The sequence below is a fragment of the Anomaloglossus baeobatrachus genome, chromosome 4 (genome assembly GCF_048569485.1).
Source record: "Anomaloglossus baeobatrachus isolate aAnoBae1 chromosome 4, aAnoBae1.hap1, whole genome shotgun sequence".
Classification (NCBI taxonomy): domain Eukaryota; kingdom Metazoa; phylum Chordata; class Amphibia; order Anura; family Aromobatidae; genus Anomaloglossus; species Anomaloglossus baeobatrachus.
The window spans coordinates 168,313,246-168,332,030 of NC_134356.1; positions in this window are offsets into that span (position 1 = coordinate 168,313,246).

Genomic DNA, 18,785 nt, shown 5'->3' on the forward strand with positions numbered 1-18,785 from the left:
AGCCTGCAAAAACATCATTCGCAGCAAGACCTTTACCTCCTCGGATGGCAGGAAAACCTATACCATCCGCAAATACATCTCGTGTGGTACCACACACGTGGTGTATTTCGCCACATGCCCATGCTCCCTGATCTACGTGGGGCTTACCTCCCGTGAGCTCCGCGTGAGGGTCAGGGAGCATGTGCGTGACATTACAGCAGCTGCATCCGTGGAGGATTGGTCTTTGCTGAAAACCCTCCCCCGCCATTTTAAAAAACACCATGCATGCGATGCCACGCTTCTTCAAATACGTGGCATCGATTCCATCAATGGTGGATCAAGGGGTGGGAATTTAAAACGGTTACTGGCCCAATGTGAAACCCGATGGATCTCCACTCTTGACACTCTGGTGCCAAAGGGGTTAAACGAAGCTATTAGCTTTGTCCCCTTTCTGTAGGTCTCATAATTTGGCTATATAGATCCAGCTCCTCCTTCCTTTTCATTTTTCACTCTCACTTGTGACTCCCTTTTTAATTGCTTTTATAGTATGTATCCACATTATTCTTACGGTCTTATTATTCATATTTATGCATTCACATATTTGTTTCATGGCATAATTTATGTTCCATCCCCCCCTTCTTCCCCCTGCTGATGGCTGCTAGGCTTAATGATGGGTACTAACCATATATATATATTTTCTTAATCATATTTACAGCTGTTGATTATATTAATACATCTCCAATAAATGGATCAAGTGCGGCATATGATCTGGACATATTTTCCGATTTTCTGGACGTTACCATACATGGACTTTATTGATCTATATGAGGAGATTCCACTCCAGCATACTATATGGATCATAGTGACCTCTTGAATGTGGACTTTCCAGCATATTTGTTCCGGTAATGGAATGAACAAGGAACTTCCTATTGTTGCCGCCTTCTCTTTCTGTCATGTGACGTCACGTGATGCTTACCCGGTCATCTGACCTCCTTGCTCACCGCCCACCGACTGCGCTCCGTGGCCGTGATCGCCTCCTTCACTGCCGCGATCGCGGTCACCACTGACCTTGGTGCTAGCGTGGGACATGGGTGACGCGTCCCCACTCCCCCACTTTTACCCTCGGGTCTGACCGCGCTCGCGGCGGTGTTTCGGGGGCGTGTCTGGTCTCGGCGCGCGTCACTAAGGGGGCGGAGCACCCGGAAGTCAATGGCTGATGACAGCATTTAAAAGCAGCCCTTCTAAACGCCAAACATATCGCCTATTCCTGATGAAGCTGGAGCCACTGTGATTATACCACCAAGCGAAACGTACGTTGAAGGATGGCCTCAGGGTAGATTGGATGGTTATACCCCCTTGGGAGCTCTCTTTGCCTCTGAAAGCACTTTACCTTAGGACAACCACCTTAGTATTATTGCCCATGGTATTTATCATGTTAGGACTGAGCACATGCACTTTACCTGCATTATTATCCATTCTCATGATGTTTTTATGAGCAATGATTGTTTCCATACTGTATGTATCAGTTTTATTCCATGGATGGTCCCTTGTCCTTGATATTCCATAAACGGCATTTTTTCCTGACAATCCGAGCCCCATAGAATATTTACCCCTTCATGTGGTTTTATATTGTGGTTTTATCCTGACCCTGATGATTTTTTGTGTGTCATTTTAATCATGCACTATAATAAACTTTGTTATATTTTTGCACCTTATATACTCGATTTCTCCTGTGTATTTATGCTACGATGGATGCAGGTTAACAGCAGTCACTGCTTGCTGCCGATTATATGTGACCGTGTGCGGGCTATGTGGTCAGGAGCTCAGCTGAGTTCAGATCGGCTGACTCCAGTGTCAGACAATTACTTGTTCTGTGTCCAGCTGCATCCATCGCAGAGTGTGCGGACTGGAGTTCAACTAAGTTCAGATCAGCCGACTCCAGTGCCAGCCGAACTTAGCTGACCTCACAGCCCGCACACTCTGTGATGGATGCAGGGGGACACAGAACAAGTAATCGGCTGACACTGGAGTCAGCTTATCTGATTACTTGTTCTAATGGCTGTTTGGTCAGGAGTAGGCATGAGTGAGCAGTAAAATGCTCGGGCGCTCAAAGCCCATGTCTATTTTTTTTTGAATTAAAAAAAAAAAACAAACAAACACATAACCCTAAAGTTAGGGATAAAAAAAATGCGTGGGCTTCCTCTGCATTTTCTATTGCTAAGGGTAACCCAAGCAGCTACTGGCTGCTAACCTCCACTGCGTGGCGTTACCTTCACTGGCAATGTAAAATCCAGGGAAGCCCTTTTTTTTTTTTTTTTTTTTAAGTGTTTTGCCCAAAAACTAAAAAAAAATGACGTGGGCTTCGCCATATTTTTGTATGCTAGCCAGGTACAACTAAGCAGCTGGGGATTGGAAACCACAGCGCAGGGTGGCCCAAGCTTTCAGAGACCCTCCGCTGCGAATTTCAGTCCGCAGCCGCCCCAGAAAATGGCACTTATGATAGAAGCGCCATCTTCTGGCAAAGTACTAACTCTTCCAGCGGCTGCTGTGTAATAAGGGGTTAATACCAGCTTTGTTTTACCAGCTGATATAAAGCCAAGTTTGACCCGGCCATTAAGAATCTCCAATAAAGTGTTAAAAAAAGACATCACACAGAGACATTTTTTTTTTATTAGAAATAAATACACAGACACACTTGGGGACTCCATCTTTATTACTCCCTATCACCCCTCCACGATCCTGGTCTTCTGTTTTCTGTCTTCTGTCTGAGGCCCCCTTCACACGTCCGTGAAACGTGCGTGTTTGGTCCGTTTCCGTATGTACCGGAGACATGGACACACGTGCTCCAATGTTATTTAATGTTTGTAGTTACACATCCGTTATTCTATACGGTGCGTGTGTCCGTGTACGTGAAACATATGTGTATCCGTATTACACAAATGCATGTCCGTTTTCTGCATGGAACACACACACGCGCACCCAATGAAAGTCTATGGGTCCGTGAGCACACGTACGTGACACGGATGCATCTCCGTATGGTCTGTGTACGTTTTGTGCTATTTTTCTAGCAATGTCGGTCATTTTTTTTTTCTGTGTATGTCAGTCAATCTCCATCAGTCCGTCGGTCGGTCTCTCACTCTTAAATAAATAAGGAATAACGTTTGGAACACCATTCTAAGTCCGAACTGGGTGCAAAAACCTAAAAAAAATCACTATGGGGAGATAAGGTATGCACACCAGTGACTATGTAAGGGGAATACATGAAATAGCAGAAACTGCTGTGTGAATACTGACTTGAAAAATCAGTAATGGCAGTAATGCAGGTTCCATTTTTCACATTTCACTCTTCCATATAGCTATTGGATTTTTCAAGTCAGTATTCACACAGCAGTTTCTGCTATTTCATGTATTCCCCTTACATAGTCACTGGTGTGCATACCTTATCTCCCCATAGTGATGTTTTTTTAGGTTTTTGCACCCAGTTCAGACATAGAATGGTGTTCCAAACGTTATTCCTTATTTGTTAGTAGTTTTTCGTTTGTGAACCCTCCCCAACCACACCTATTGCCAATCCATATCATACACATAAATAGCCTGGGTCTCAGCTTTCCATACACGGTAAGTTTTTTAACTGCATGAGAGGACACACACAAGCTAGGGACCCCAACGTAGAGAAATACTTTGGCGTAGTGTTGGGGCTCTATTGCATTGATCAATTCAGTAGCTAAATTTCTCTTGATTCATATGTTCATGGCAGTAATGCAGATTCCATTTTTCACATTTTCACTCTTGCATATAGCTATTGGATTTTTCAAGTCAGTATTCACACAGCAGTTTCTGCTATTTCATGTATTCCCCTTACATAGTCACTGGTGTGCATACCAGGTCTCTCACTCTTGTCTGTTCCTCTCTTAGTCTGTCGGTCAGTCTCCCCCCTCTCTCATATTCACCGTTCCCCGATGACTGTTGCAGCGCTGCACAGCTGTTAAAAAAACTCTGGCGGTTTTTACTATTTTGAAAAAGCTGGCCGCTCATTAATCAATCTAGTATTCCCTGCTTTCCTCGCCCACTGGCGCCTATGATTGGTTGCAGTGATACATGCCCCCATGCTGAGTGACAGCTGTCTCACTGCAACCAATCACAGCAGCCGGTAGGCAGATCTATACTGTGCAGTACAATAAATAATTTAAAAAAACGGTGTGCGGTCCCCGCCCAATTTTTATATCAGCCAAGATAAAGCCATACGGCTGAAGGTTAGTATTCTCAGGATGGGGAGCCGAACGTTATGGGGAGCCCCCCAGCCTAACAATATCAGCCAGCAGCCACCCCGAATTGCCGCATCCTTTAGATGCGACAGTTCTGGGACTCTACCCGGCTCTTCCCGATTTGCCCTGGTGCATTGGCAATCGGGGTAATAAGGAGTTAGGGGCAGCAACTCATAGCTGCCACTAAGTCCTAGATTAATCATTGCAGGCATCTATGAGACACCCCCCAATGATTAACCTGTAATTTAAAGTTAATAAACACACACAGTGAAAAAAAATCCTTTATTTGCAATAATAAACACTAACAAATACCCTCGTTCACCATTTTATTAAGCCCCAAAAACCCATCCATGTTCGGCGTAATCCACGGAGGTCCCGCGTCGCTTCCAGCCCTGCTATATGAAGGTTACAGGAGCTGCAGTAGAACACCGCCGCTCCTGTCAGCTCCACGCAGCAACTGAGGTGAGCCGCGCGATCAGCTGTGCTGTCACTGAGGTTACTCACGGCCACCGCTGGATCCTCCAACTGTAACAGCAAGTCGCTCGAGTGACAGTGATGAAGTCACAGGTGAGTTGCGGTCTCGGGTGGAGGATCCATCTGGCCGCGGGTAACCTGAGTGACGGCAGCGCTAATCGCGCTGTTCACTTCAGTCACTCAGGGGATTAGCGGTCATCGGTGAGTCCTTCATGGGTGACCGCTAATCAGTACGCGACACAGACAGAGCCGCGGGATGACAATGAAGTCGGGTGAAGTTCACCCGAGTTCATTCTCATCGCGCGACTCTGTCTGCTGTCAGCGGGTATGTATCAACGACATTGTGCATCACACACGGAACATTTCACATGGGCAACACACAGACATGTCACTTACGTATCTCACGCACACACGGACATTCCACATGCACACACGGCTAGCATACGCAATTCACACGGATGCCACACGTACCATAAAAACAAACATAAAAACGGAACACGGACCCGAAAAAACGGAATGTAACAGACGTGCGTGTTTTTCACGGACGTGTGAAGGGGGCCTGAGAGAGATAGAGAGAGATTTCTGTAGTGACCCTACCAGGCTGCTTTCTGGGCATGATCAGTACAGAAAACAGGATTCTGTCTACCAGAATGCGGTGACTTCCGGTAGATCAGGATCCGGCTCATTGAACTGTATTGCAGGTACCGCTACAATATGAAGGGTCCGGTGAGATTCAGTAGTTTGTCCAAGGTCAAAAACGCTACAAGTAACGTTTTTGAAAAAAGATAACATCCTGCATCTCACCGGACCTAGTGTGTGCCGCATGCAACTTCAAGTGACCGCAACTTACCGCAATTCCATTGCAAATGCATTGAAATGACAACGCATTTGTAAAGGATCCGGCTATGCGTCAAAAAATCTATTCGTGCCGTAGTTAAAAAATGCTGATGTGAAAGTACTCAGCAGAAGCAGCAGAAAAAATGCAGCATTTATGTCTACATGTGAACACAGCCTAAAGGTCCAAGCATTAGTGAATGTGATTTCCTGAAATCTTTGCCTACTGATCATCTAAAGGCCGCTTTACACGCTGCGATATCGTGACCGATATCGCTAGCGTGGGTACCCGCAACCATTGGTTGTGCGACATGGGCAAATTGCTGTCCGTGGCGCACAACATCGCCCACACCCGTCACACTACTTACCTGCCCTGCGACGTCGCTGTGACCAGCGAAACGCCTCCATTCTAAGGGGGCGGTTCGTTCAGCGTCACAGCGACATCACAGCTGCGTCACTGAACCGCCACCCAATAGAAGCGGAGGAGCGAAGATGAGCGAGACGAACATCCCGCCCACCTCCTTACTTCCGCATTGCGGGCGGGACGCAGGTAAGGAGAGGTTCCTCGCTCCTGCGGTGTCACATGTTTCGATGTGTACTGCCGCAGGAACGAGGAACAACATAGTTACTGCTGCAGCAACGATATTCGAGAAGGGACCCCCATGTCACCGATGAGCGATTTTGCACGTTTTTGCAACGATGCAAATTCGCTCAAATGTGTCACACGCAACGGCATCGCTAAAGCGACCGGATGTGCGTCACAAATTCCGTGACCCCAACGAGATTGCTTGAGCGATGTCGCAGCGTGTAAAGCGGCCTTAAGGCTAAGTTCACACAGAGCATCTTTTGCTGCATTTTTGGTGCATTTTTGAGGTCCGAAAGATGCACCAAAATGCATACATTTCCTTCCCCCAGCCTGTGAGATTTCTATTTTGCTGTCCACACTGGGCTTCTTTTGTTGGCTGATCTTGCCTGCGTTTTTGAAGATGCACCCAAGATGCAGCATGTCAATTCTTTTTGCGTTTTTTCCAGCGTTTTTGAGCAATAGATTTAACTTAAAAAATGCATTGGGCAAAATGAGGTAAAAACATTTTTTGGCGATTTTGCCATGTTGCATTTTTGTTGCGTTTTCTGGGATAAAAACGCTGCATCTTTGTGGTAAAAAAAAGATGCCGCGTGTGAAAATACAAGGGAACCTCACATCAGATTTTTACCTATTAAACTAAAAATCCCCTTCTGCAGCTCCTGGGCTGCATTCTATGAAGGTGCACCTTGGCCCTGACTCCCCTTCCAGACCCCAAAAAATAACTTTATAAAACTTGTTTGGCCAGATGGGCGGGCTCATTTTCTCCTCCTGTCTCCCCCTCCTGCCGCTGATCACTGTCCTCCTTCCTTGATGGGCAGGTACGAGCATGGCGCTGGTGAGGTCGGCGCTGTGCATGACCTCACCAGCGCCATGCTCGTACCTGCCCATAATCCCACGCCTGCGCATTTAGCTCACCGGCGCGAGCGAGGGCAGCTGTTTGTGCCCGCAATATGGCAGAGCGAACTGCGCCTGCGCGAACAGACCTAACTGCACAGGCGCGAGATTTAAAAATGCAACGAGGAGGATGACGGAGGGCGTCATCCCGTCAATCAAGGAAGGAGGACGGCGATCAGCAGCAGGAGGGGGAGACAGGAGGAGAAAATGAGCCCGTCCATCTGGCCAACCAAGGTAAATTAGCATACCTTAGGGCCAAGTTTTATAAAGTTATTTTTGGGGTCTGGAAGGGGAGTCAGGGCCAAGGTGCACCTTCATAGAATGCAGCCCAGGAGCTTCAGAAGTTTAATAGGTACAAATCTGATGACAGGTTCCCTTTAAGGCGCTGATGAACTGTGTGGTTTGAGGCATTTTTTTCAATATAAGCTTCTGTGTAAGGCCTGAGAAAATGCAGCTAGAAGAAAAAAAACTTTTAAAGCGAAGAATCAGAGCTTTTCTGTAATATTAAAAAAGCATTTACAACGCAGAATCAAATCTGTACCAGAAACACATCAAATGAGGAGGAAAATACCTAAAAGAAACGCAGCAAATACTCAAAAATCAGAGAAGATTGTTATAGCATTGTGTGGTGCAGAAAATGTGAAGTAACAATGCCGCATTTACACTACATGTGAACATGTAAATTATAAGGACAACAAAAAACATTTGTGTCAACTTCTGAGCATGTTATCAGGCCAAAATCACCAGGGTATGGAACTTTTCATCAGGGTCATTTGGATGTTTTTGGTTGTCATTATGATTTAAAAAGAGAAAACACAGTGGTTTGACAATAAATGGCTTCACCCAACCACTAAACATGAGTGGAAAAAAGATTTTGTGTTATCTTTCATATTCTGTGAAAGAAGGCCAAGAAAGCAAAAAATCTGCCGGGGTATGTAAACTTTTGAGCACAACTGTATGTGGCCTGAAATGGTACCAATAAAAACTCCAACTCATCCCGCAAAAAACAAGTCATCATATGACTCTGTCAGCAGAAACATTACAAAACTATAGCCTCCAAAATTCAGTCGTGTAAAAAACCTTTACTTTGTAAAATGCATTTTTAACATGGTAGTAGCTAAACCTAAAAAAAACTATATAATCTGTTAGGCTGCTTTCACACTTGCGTCGTTTGGCATCTGTCACAATGCGTTGTGTGACGTATGTGACGAATGAGTTGTAAATAGTGCGATATAAAGGCAACGGATTCCTGTGAAATTAACGCGTTGCGTTAAGCCGAGAGAGAGAGCCCCCATCATCACCACACACACCTGCCCTACCGCCCCCATCATCACCACACACACCTGCCCTACCGCCCCCATCATCACCACACACACCTGCACTACCGCCCCCATCATCACCACACACACCTGCCCTACCGCCCCCATCATCACCACACACACCTGCCCTACCGCCCCCATCATCACCACACACACCTGCCCTACCGCCCCCATCATCACCACACACACCTGCACTACCGCCCCCATCATCACCACACACACCTGCCCTACCGCCCCCATCATCACCACACACACCTGCACTACCGCCCCCATCATCACCACACACACCTGCACTACTGCCCCCATCATCACCACACACACCTGCACTACCGCCCCCATCATCACCACACACACCTGCCCTACCGCCCCCATCATCACCACACACACCTGCACTACCGCCCCCATCATCACCACACACACCTGCACTACTGCCCCCATCATCACCACACACACCTGCACTACCGCCCCCATCATCACCACACACACCTGCACTACTGCCCCCATCATCACCACACACACCTGCACTACCGCCCCCATCATCACCACACACACCTGCACTACTGGACCCATCATCACCGCACACCAGCACTACCGCCCCCATCATCACCACACACACCTGCACTACCGCCCCCATCATCACCGCACACACCAGCACTACCGCCCCCATCATCACCACACACACCCCGAAACTACCGCCCCCATTATCACCGCACACCCTGGCACTACCGCACCCATCATCACCGCACACACCCCGGCACTACCGCACCCATCTTCACCGCACACACCCCGGCATTACCGCACCCATCATCACCGCACACACCCCGGCACTGCAGCTCTCATCATCACCGCACACACCCCGGCATTACCACACCCATCATCACCGCACACACCCCGACACTACAGCTCTCATCATCACCGCACACACCCCGGCACTACTGCACCCATCATCACCACATACACCGGCACTACCACCCCCATCATCATCACCACACACACCGGCACTACCGCCTCCATCATCATCACTGCACACCCCGGCACTACCGCACCCATCATCACCGCACACACCGGCACTACCGCCCCCATCATCATCACTGCACACACTCCGGCACTACCACACTCATCATCACCGCACACACCCCGGCATTACCGCACCCATCATCACCGCAAACACCCCGGCACTACAGCTCTCATCATCACCGCACACACCCCGGAATTACCGCACCCATCATCACCGCACACACCGGCACTACCACACCCATCATCATCACCGCACACACTGACACTACCGCTCCCATCATCACCGCACACACCGGCACTACCGCCCCCATCATCATCACTGCACACACTCCGGCACTACCACACTCATCATCACCGCACACACCCCGGCACTACCGCACCAATCATCACCGCACACACCGGCACTACCACACCCATCATCACCACACACACCTGAACTACCGCACCCATCATCACCGCACACATCCCGGCACTACCGCACCAATCATCACCGCACACACCGGCACTACCACACCCATCATCATCACTGCACACACCCCGGCACTACCACACTCATCATCACCGCACACACCCCGGCACTACCGCACCCATCATCACCGCACACACCGGCACTACCACACCCATCATCATCACCGCACACACCCCGACACTACCGCTCCTATCATCACCGCACACCCCGGCACTACCGCCCCCATCATCACCGCACACACAGGCACTACTGCCCCCATCATCACCGCACACAACGGCAATACCACCCCCATCATCACCGCGCTCACCGGCACTACCGCCCCCATCATCACCAAAGCACACACCGGCACTGCCGCCCCTATCATCATCACTGCACACCCCGGCAATACCGCACCCATCATCACCACACACACCGGCACTACTGCCCCCATCATCACCACACACACCTGAACTACCGCACCCATCATCACCGCACACATCCCGGCACTACCGCACCAATCATCACCGCACACACCGGCACTACCACACCCATCATCATCACTGCACACACCCCGGCACTACCACACTCATCATCACCGCACACACCCTGGCACTACCGCCCCCATCATCACCGCACACACCGGCACTACTGCCCCCATCATCACCGCACACACCGGCACTACCGCCCCCATCATCACCGCACACACCGGCACTACCGCCCCCATCATCATCAAAGCACACACCGGCACTACCGCCCCCATCATCATCACTGCACACCCCGGCAATACCGCACCCATCATCACCACACACACCGGCACTACCGCCCCCATCATCACCACACACAACTGAACTACCGCACCTATCATCACCGCACACATCCCGGCACTACCGCACCCATCATCACTGCACACACCGGCACTACCACACCCATCATCATCACTGCACACACCGGCACTACCACCTCCATCATCATCGCTGCACAACCCAGCATTACCGCATCAGTCATCACTGCACACACCAGTACTACCGCCACCATCATCACCGCACACACACCTGCACTACAGCACCCATCATCACCGCACACACCCCTGCACTACCGCACACATCATCACCGCACACACCGACACTACCACACCCATCATCACCGCATACACCAGAACTTCTGCCCCCATCGTCACCGCACATACACCTGCACTACCGCCTCCATCATCACCGCACATACCAGCACTACCGCCCCATCATCATCACTGCACACACCCCGGCACTACCCCACTCATCATCACCGCACACACTCCGGCATTACCGCACCCATCATCACCACACACACCCCAGCACTACCACTCCCATCATCACTGCACACACGCACACACTACCGCACTCATCATCACCGCACACACACTGGCACTACCGCACCCATCATCACCGCACACTCTACCTTAGTGACGTCCCTGCTGACAGCGCAACTCACTTCAATTGCTGCCTGGAGCCGACAGAGAGCGGCGGTGTTCTACGGCCGCTCCTGTCAGCTTCCTGTAGCAGAGCTGAAAACGTCGTGGGACCTCGTTTGGATTATGTCGGACCTGGAAGGGTATTTGGGGATTAATAAAGTAGTGAATGGGGGTGTTTTTTGTCTTTTATTTCAAATAAAGGGTTTTTCGGGTGTGTGTGTTTATTTACCTTCACTTACAGTTTATCATTGGGGGTGTCTCATAGATGTCCTGCCATGATTAACCTAGGACTTAGTGGCAGCTATGGGCTGCCATTACCTCCTTATTACCTCGATTGCCACCGCACCAGGGCAATTCGGGATGAGCCGAGTAGAGTCCCGGAACTGTCGCATCTAATGGATGCGGCAATTCCGGGCGGCTGCTGGCTGATATTTTTAGGCTGGGGGGCTCCCCATAACGTGGGGCTTCCCATCCTGAGAATACCAGCCTTCAGCCGTGTGGCTTTTCCTTGGCTGGTATCAAAATTGGGGGGGCCGCACGCCGTTTTTTTTAATTATTTATTTATTGTACTGCACAATATAGACCCGCCCACCGGCGGCTGTGATTGGTTGCAGTGAGACAGCTGTCACTCACGTGGGGGCATATCTGACTGCAACCAATCATAGGCACTGGTGGGCGGGGGAAGCAGGGAATACGAGATGGAATAATGAGCAGCCGGCATTTTCAAAAGACGAGAAGCCGCCAGAGCAATGTGACAGCCATGCAGCACCGCGCCCGTGATCGGTGAATATGAGAGAGGGGGTGAGAGAGAGGGACCGACCGACAGAGAGAGATAGACCAGGAGTAATTTTAAACGATTTAGATCGTTCTGCTGAACATGCTGAGCATGCTCAGTAGAACATGACGGAATCCGTCAGCGGATTCAGCCGCTTACCACATACAGAATCCGCCACCATAGACAATCATTAGACACCTTGGCGGATTTCAACGGAATCCGTCAAGATGCGTTATTTTAATGACCCAAAAAACGCTACATGTAGCGTTCCCTCTGCCCGACACTGAACGACTCCGCGTCGTCCAGCCCATGAAACGCAGACACTTGCGTTACAGTGCGTCGTCAATACAAGTCTATGGAGAATAGCGCAGTGCGTTCACGGACTGCGCTATTCTCCATAGCGGCGGATTGCGCTGAACGCAAGTGTGAAAGCAGCCATATCGCTGTAATAGTACTGACCAGAGGACTAAAGCCGCCTAATCAATTATACCGCACAGTGAACGGCGTAAAAAAAAGTAAATTCTTTCTCTGCTGTTGATTTGTTCATTCTGTCTCCCAAGGATCGCTGTATGGCGCGGCTCATATCTATCCTGCTGAGCGCTTACACTGGAGACTACATGTAAATCTCTGAAAAATGTGATTCAGCCAAAATTCCCAACAGAAAATTCCCTGTTATGAGGCAGAGGGAGTCACTTTGAACTCCCATCTGGCCTGTGGTCCAGCGGTGTCCATCTTTTTACAGGTCTTTTTAGGCATGCACAAAACTGTAATCATCATCAGTTTTGTTAACCTTTGCAAAGACGGACACCAGTGAAAAGAGAGCAAACAGAGTCAGGAGTAAGGGGTGCTTCACACACAGCGAGCTCGCTGCCGAGATCGCTGCTGAGTCACGCTTTTTGTGACGCAGCAGTGACCTCATTAGCGATCTCGCTGTGTGTGACAATGAGCAGCGATCTGGCCCCTGCTGCGAGATCGCTGCTCGTTACACACAGCCCTGGTTCGTTTTCTTCAAAGCCGCTCTCCCGCTGTGACACACAGATCGCTGTGTGTGACAGCGAGAGAGCGACAAATGAAGCGAGCAGGGAGCAGGAGCCGGCATCTGACAGCTGAGGTAAGCTGTATCCAAGATAAACATCGGGTAACCAAGGTGGTTACCCGATATTTACCTTAGTTACGAGCCTCTGCAGCTCTCACGCTGCCTGTGCTGCCGGCTCCGGCTCTCTGCACATGTAGCTGCTGTACACATCGGGTTAATTAACCCGATGTGTACAGCAGCTAGGAGAGCAAGGAGCCAGCGCTAAGCAGTGTGCGCGGCTCCCTGCTCTCTGAACATGTAGCTGCATTACACATCGGGTTAATTAACCCGATGTGTACTGTAGCTATGGTAGGAGAGCAAGGAGCCAGCGCTCAGTGTGCGCGGCTCCCTGCTCCCTGCACACACAGCTGTGCGCTGGTAACTAATGTAAACATCGGGTAACCATACCCGATGTTTACCTTAGTTACCAGTCTCCGCAGCTTCCAGAGGGCAGCTCCGTGCAAGCGCAGCGTCGCTTGCACGTCGCTGCTGGCTGGGGGCTGTTCACTGGTCGCTGGTGAGATCTGCCTGTTTGACAGCTCACCAGCGACCATGTAGCGATGCAGCAGCGATCCTGACCAGGTCAGATCGCTGGTCGGATCGCTGCTGCATCGCTAAGTGTGAAGGTACCCTAACCCTGCTGCCTCATTAGTGAATGTATCTGTACCGCCCCATCAGTGGATCAAACCGCTCGGATCCGGGGGTAGTGTCCGTTCGTGGCTCGAGGGTCTCCGGACCCGGGGGCTTAGGGGCCACACTCTAAAGTAAAAGGGGGATATTTACAGGGGAGTTATAGTTCGTGACGCCACCCGTGGTGTGCAGTAACTGGTAGTACCGCCGCTGCCGTTGGGAGTACCCAGGGTGATGGGAGTAGGACAGCAAGGTGTCATTGCCCTCCACAAGTAGGGGTAGGCCCAGACACTCTGGATGATGATACTAGGTGCCGTGAAGGGGGAACCACTCAGGTACTCACTCAGCCAATAAGCAGACGCTGACAACCGGGTAAACCAAGTCTCTGGGTGCCGCTGCCACTCAAAGGGGAGCTCGTCCGAGTCCCGTCACCTGCAGTGCTGCCTGGTGATCCGTGACCTGCCTCCTGGCACAAAGTTTAAATTCACCGTAGTGGCCGGGTAGTCTGGAACTTGCCGGGCCCCACTCCCCACTGTGGCTAAGTGTGGAAGCCTGCTCTCTGGGATTTTAGTGGCCTGCTTGTATGTAAGGCCCTATCCCCCTCGTTGCGCTAGTGCCCCGATTCTGGAGCGAGTGGGAACAGTCCATAAAGGCTCCATTCTCTGCAGGTTAATTGCCGGGTTGCCTGAAGCTTTTCCCCAACCTAGGGTCCGTGTGACCCGCCGTGCCTTCGGTCCCGGACCGGTGATAGGACCAGGCGGCTGCTGACCGTTCTCTTTAACAGGTCCAGACACCTAGCTACAATCCCCTGCGACCGGGGGTCCGACTCCTCTAGGTCCAGACCACCGTCTGCAACCTAGTCCGCTTCTCCTGGGAGCCACTACTCCTAACCTCCTCCACTTCACTACTCCACTCCTTCTCTACACTCCTCACCTCCCCTTCCTGACCCCTAGGTGGGCGACCCTATTCCTCTCAAGCCGCCCATTGGTGTGTCTGGTGGGTGTGGTGCAGGATGTATCTAGGATTTGATTTTCTATTGGAGACAGCACTGTAAGATGGGGACCCAAAACCATGAGGGATTTGAATACTGCACTAAAGAGAAAGCGTGTGCAGTACCCTGTGACAACCTGATAGTCCAGGGGCGTCACAGATCCAATGGGGTTTTCATCTGAATCACGTATTTCAGAGATGTAGATGGAAACCCTGATGTAAGTGCTCGGCATAGAATAAATTTTAAACTGATCCAAAATGATTCCAAAATCATCTCAAATCGCCACTGAATAGCATTGAACTCAATTCACAAAAACACAAGTCTTCATTCAAGTCCATCATAACTAAAATGTAGGGAGCTTACACATTACGGGTAGCACACAGGCTCTGGAAAAATGCTATGGCTCCCCCCCTCAAAAAAGAAATCCAGCAAAATCCAAATGCCCCCCCTCCCTTCTGATCATCACAATGTACCTAAACCACACTTAACATCCACATGATTGGCATTACTGTAGTGAGAAGAGCCCGCTTAATATACGGGGCACTGGTTTCCAATTGCACGAGCTGGGCACCATTGTTGGGCACTACAATGTACTAGGCATGACATGCACTTATTTGCAATTTTTAATTCTGCAACATTCACTGCTTTTGACACTATGGGTGTTTCCTGGTGTAACGCCTGCCTGGATCCACAGACTCAGATGGGCTGTAAAGGGGAGGCTAGAGGGAAGCCACTCACCAAGTAGGACCCCCAGAACTAGAGATGAGTGAACCGGCCGCGGTTCGGCTTGAGTTCGGTTCGCCGAACGGAGGTCAAGTTTGAATTCGGTTCGGCGAACCGGTTCGGCGAACCACTCGAACCGCGTAGGAAACAATGGGAGGCAATCACAAACACATAAAAACACCTAGAAAACACCCCAAAAAGGTGTCCAAAAGGTGACAAACAACTCACAACACAACACAAACACATGGGAAAGTGACAAGGACATATACTCATGCGAAAACAAAAGAGCTGGACAAGGAAAAAGAGGAGGAGACACAGATATAGGCATGGCATGCCCTTCTAAAATCATGTAAAACACCGCAAGGTGACTCCAAGCGGAGTCTCCCTTTTTTCCAAAAATTGGACCACACACACACACACCCACCCCTTCAGTGGCAGCACTTGTGCCCCAGTTGTACACTTCACAGGTAGATTTGCATCAAGGACATTCAAAAATACGCCATACTTAACCGTCCCCAGGATGACACCGGGGTAGGTAGCAAAGTCTTTCCTGATCCCAGCTCTGTGCATCTTGGATCATTTTTGAAAACAATGTAAGCAAGGGTTACTCCAAGCGGAGTCTCCCTTTTTTCCAAAAATTGGGCCCCACACACACCCACCCCTTCAGTGGCAGCACTTGTGCCCCAGTTGTACACTTCACAGCTAGATTTGCATCAAGCACATTCAAAAATACGCCATAATTAACCGTCCCCAGGATGGCCCCGGGGTAGGTAGCAAAGTCTTTCCTGATCCCGGCGCTGTGCATCTTGGATCATTTTTAAAAACACAGCAAGGGTTACTCCAAGAAGAGTCTCCCTTTTTTCCAAAAATTGGGCCACACAGACACCCCATCAGTGGCAGCACTTGTGCCCTAGTTGTACACTTCACAGCTAAATTTGCATCAAGCACATTCAAAATAAACAAGCATTTACTCTCCCCAGGATGACACAGGGGTAGTAAATTCCTTGTGGATCCATGACTTGTTCATTTTGATGAACGTTAGTCTGTCCACATTGTCACTGGACAGACGCGTGCGCTTATCTATCAGCACACACCCAGCAGCACTGAAGACACGTTCAGAGACAACGCTGGCAGCTGGACACGACAAAATCTCCAAGGCGTAAGTGGAGAGCTCTGGCCATTTTTCAAGATTTGAAGCCCAAAATGAGCAAGGCTCCATTTGCAAAGTAATGGCATCGATGTTCATTTGGAGATACTCCTGTATCATCCTCTCCAGCTGTTGACTATGTGTCAGACTTGTTGCCTCTGGTGGCCTTGCAAAGGAGGGTCTAAAAAAATTATGAAAAGATTCAATAAAATTGCTGTTACCAGCACCAGATACGGTGCTACTGATACGGGTAGACTGTTGAAGATGACGAGACCGTCCCATGTTTGTCAAGTTACAACTGGGAGATTCACTCCCTGCACCTGCACGGTTGTTTGGTGGAAAAGCCGAGCTAAGATCGAGTAACAGCTTCTGCTGATACTCCTGCATACGTGCGTCCCTTTCTATGGCTGGAATTATGTCACAAAATTTGGACTTGTACCGGGGATCTAATAGTGTGGCAAGCCAGCAGTCATCATCACTTCTAATTTTGACAATACGAGGGTCATCCTCCATTTCTTCATGTTCTCCTCACCTTCCTCAACATTTCGCCTGCTACCATGCGCCCTTGTTGATCCCTGTCCCCCATGGTCCCATTCCTGCCGCGTTGGTGATGATGAACGTCTGGACCTTGGTGATGTTGTTGTGTCTTGCGCATATGAATCCTCCTGTAGTTCCTCCCCTTCCTGTTGTCCCACCCCCTGACTCCGAATAGTGTTTAGCGTGTGCTCCAGCATGTAAATGACTGGAATTGTCATGCTGATAATGGCATTGTCAGTGCTAAACATATTCGTCGCCATGTCAAAACTGTGCAGAAGGGTGCATAGGTCCTTGATCTGAGACCACTCCATCAGGGTGATCTGCCCCACCTCTGCATCTCGTTGGCCCAGGCTATACGTCATGACGTATTGCACCAGGGCTCGGCGGTGCTGCCACAGTCGCTGTAACATGTGGAGAGTCGAATTCCAGCGTGTCGCCACATCGCATTTCAGGCGATGAACCGGCAGGCCGAAAGACTTCTGGAGCGATGCAAGTCGCTCAGCAGTGGCGGTTGAATGGCGGAAGTGAGCAGACAGTTTTTGTGCCCTATTCAGAAGGCCATCTAGGCGGGGATAGTGTGTTAAAAATTGCTGGACAACAAGGTTCAACACGTGAGCCATACAAGGCACGTGTGTCACCTTGCCCAGGTGAAGGGCCGCACCCAGGTTTGCAGCATTGTCGCACACGGCCTTACCAGGCTGCAGGTTGAGTGGAGACAACCATTTATTAAACTCAGTCTCCAGAGCTGCCCACAACTCAGCCGCTGTGTGACTCCTATTTCCAAGACATGTCAAGCTAAAGACCGCCTGATGCCGTTGCGCTCTGCTGCCAGCATAGTAATGAGGGGTGCGTGATTCCTTCTGCGCAGTGAGAACGCTGGTGGCCTGACCAGGCAGGCTTGGGGTGGAGGCGGAGGACCCAGATGAGGTGGAGGAGGAAGAAGCAGTGGCGGAACTTGGACAGACAGAGGATTGACACACAAGTCGTGGGGACGGCAAGACTTGTGCAGCAGACCCTTCACCATCTATCACCATAGTTACCCAGTGCCCAGTCAGCGACATGTAACGTCCCTGTCCATGCTTACTGGTCCAAGTATCGGTGGTGAAATGCACCTGTTCACACACAGAGTTTCTCAAGGAAGCGGTGATGTTGTGTGCGACATGCTGGTGTAGCGCGGGCACACCTTTCTTAGAGCAGTAGTGGCGATTGGGCATCTGGTACTGGGGCACAGCGACAGACATAAGGTCTAAAATCCTGTGTGACCACCAGGCGGAAAGGCAGCATTTCGGTAGCCAAGAGCTTACAGAGGGATAAAGTCAACCTCTTAGCTTTGTCATGGGTCGCAGGAAATGGCCTTTTATTTGTCCACATCTGAGGGACAGAGATCTGGCTGCTGTGTGTAGACGGTGTTGAGTAGGGTGTCCCTGGAAAAATGCAGGTTTGTGAGGAAAGTGCAGGCGTAGACATGATGTTGCCTTCATCCAACGTTGGTGCTATCAATGTCTGAGAGAGCTGTACACACGCACTTGTTTCCCCTTCCAAACCAACTGACGACCTACCAAGCAAACTGCCTGTTGCGGTTACAGTGGTGGAAGTTGTGCGTGGAAAACCAGGTGTGACAGCTGTCCCCATAGTCCTAGAAGA